This window comes from Pyrus communis, chromosome 5, assembly GCF_963583255.1.
Source record: "Pyrus communis chromosome 5, drPyrComm1.1, whole genome shotgun sequence".
NCBI lineage: Eukaryota > Viridiplantae > Streptophyta > Magnoliopsida > Rosales > Rosaceae > Pyrus > Pyrus communis.
Window position 1 is genome coordinate 8,399,087 of NC_084807.1, and position 2,827 is coordinate 8,401,913.

A 2,827-nucleotide genomic window follows, 5' to 3' on the forward strand; every position below is an offset into this window, starting at 1 on the left:
GCTAGGGGGTGATTTGAAACCATGTTTATGCTTGCAATATGAATTGATTACCTTTGGTTGGAATTTCATAAGTTGTGGATTCAATTTGTTTAACTGTTTGATTGAGAACTTATTTATGTATGTTTATTGAGAGTGCACGCTTAATTTTCATGCATGAATATGACGCTAGAATATAAGTGAGTTTCACCTAATAGTTATGAACTTATATTCACAAGTAGTGGAGGTTGCTTATAAACAATCGCGTTAAATGAATTCTTGGCACTAGTTTCATGCTTTTCATAGTAACGAATGCCTCGTCAACACTTATAGTTTTCATGATGCTTAATGATCTTTGATTATATCTTTATTGTGCTTTTCACGTAAAGGACTTTTGGAGAATGTTGTGAATTGCGTTGCGCAAACCCATCCAATTCATTAACTTAAGGAGAACTTGACGGTTAATTTAAGCGGACCTAATTAACCCGGGGTGTTGAGTTTCATAATTTATCGAAAGACCAACTGAAAATCATCTTGTATGCAAGTGTAACATGTGTGGAGAAGAACCCCTTAGCTATTCCATCATCCATTGATTCATCACAGTTTGTTTTACAATCTGTTTTAATTATAATCTGTCCATTTAATTTAATCTCGTCCAAACACAATCCCCCCATATTTTGTTGAGTCTTAGTCATTCAAATCTGTTTATTTTGTGTTCTTAAGCATTTGGAGTCATAAACACTTTCAAATTCGTCCAAATTAAGTTCTAGTTTCTGTTTCAGTCAATTTGATTGTTTTAGGCAGTTTGAGTGTTTCAAATCTGTTTTGAGTCATAGTAGTCTTGTTAAGAGTCTTTAAGTTTAGTTTTTTTTTTGTGTTTTTGAGTCAATTCAAAGTAGATTAGCACCCCTAGTTAATCCCCGGTTAGAACGATCCCTACTTACATCATTACTACAATTGTCACAAATAAGGTTTAATTTGTGTGCGTATAATTCTCGCATCAGCCCCTTGGTAGTAAAAAGGCTTGCGATGTGATCTTCCACAATACCTAGGTGCGTTTGTGTAACGGACTATCTCTGATTTGACTAGCTTCAAAGGCTAAGCTGGACTAACTTAGAATAGACTAAATTGAACTAATTTAGTGAAGTATTTGATGTAACATTGGACTAAAAACAAGATTATCAAGGAACTTTAAAATTATATTTATTATTTAATCTATATCAATAAAAATTTATTATTAATTCTATTTTTTTTCTTTTGTTTGTGGACCCTCCTCTTTCTCTCGAGAAATATAAATCCTCTCTACCAGAATCAACCTAATTCAGACACACAAATCTCTTTTCCTTCATGAACCACGCTTTCATGGAATTCCCATCTGCAGAGAATTCCCATTGGCAGAAAATCACATTTCAAAATCCCCAATTCCTACTAATGCCATTCCATTTTCTTTCGTTCTCTCTCTTAACTTTTTCACCAACCAAACACCTTGAAAATTCCCAATAACTAACTACTCACCTTATATGTCACATAGATTGAGATCATAGTTGGCTAAATTTTCGCGACGGAACACAACTTGTGGGAGAATCAGCGGAAGCGGGTGTTTGGCAAGGGAGAAAATTTAGGACGTTTGTGAGGTTGAGAAAGCGATGTGCGTGTGATCTGGGATAGCCAATGAGCCATCTTTGGCATGTTTGGGTCAACACAGATGGCGAAAAACCCCAAATTGGGGCTGGGTTTGAGGGACAGTGGAGATCGGCGAGAGTTGTCTCTGATTTGGTCACTGAAGAAGGTGACCGCATTTTCTAATCATGTAGACTGGGCCATTGCTTGCAGACGAGGGAGATGTGACTAACAATCCCGTTGTTATTGGAGGATCTCGCTAATATCTCCTATTGAGGGACTTAGTCGAGGAGTCCTCATTTATCCTATTATTAAACTTAGTTCTGCTTATAACAAACACATGCTTACACTAATATCTAACTCAATTTAGTCCAGTAAAACTTAACAAGGCCAAACAATTGCGCGTGTAACGTCCTCACTGCATTTAGATCCTCTTTGTTTTGTGGTTTCTTCCTTTGTGGTTGGTGGGCCCATTCCCAGTTTATTAAGGGGTAAAGAAGGCATTTTCAAAGGAAAGGGAAGGAAAATAACACTATTTATCAAATATAGCAAAAAATTAACTCTTAATTTCAAAAATATTACTTTTTATAAAAACTTTCAAATATATCCAAAATTTCACTTAAATAGACACAAATACCCTCAAATTTAACAATTACATAAATTAAGGGCTTTTTAGCTTTTGTCACCTCAAGCTCCGGTCCAACTTCACCTTTACTTCTACACTCCACCACCACAACCCTATCCCCTTCGACCCCCTCATCACCGACATTGAGCGTCGCCACGGATACCACAAGTGGGAGCAGCAGCATAATTTCAATCATGTCTTCAAAGCCTTTTTTCTTACTAATATCATTTTTAGTTTTAAATATAAAAATAGTTTTTAAATTTAATCCACATGTCGTTATATGATTGTATTTGTGAGACTCACGTGGCACCACATTATAACACTAATAGAGCAATTGATAGATTTTTCACGAAAAAACTAAAATGATCATGATGGACAAATTCAAAGAAAGACTAAAATGATTAACGATAAACAAATTCAAGAACACTACTACTGATTATCATTAATTGTTAAAGACCAGATAAAGGAGTTATGTCAATATCACGAATCATTTTGGCTAAAAATATTTTATTTGATTGTTATTTAATTTTTTTTTTATAAAAAATGATGTTTTTAAAATTAAAAGTTAATTTTTAGCTATATTTGATAAATTCTGGAAAAGTAAAA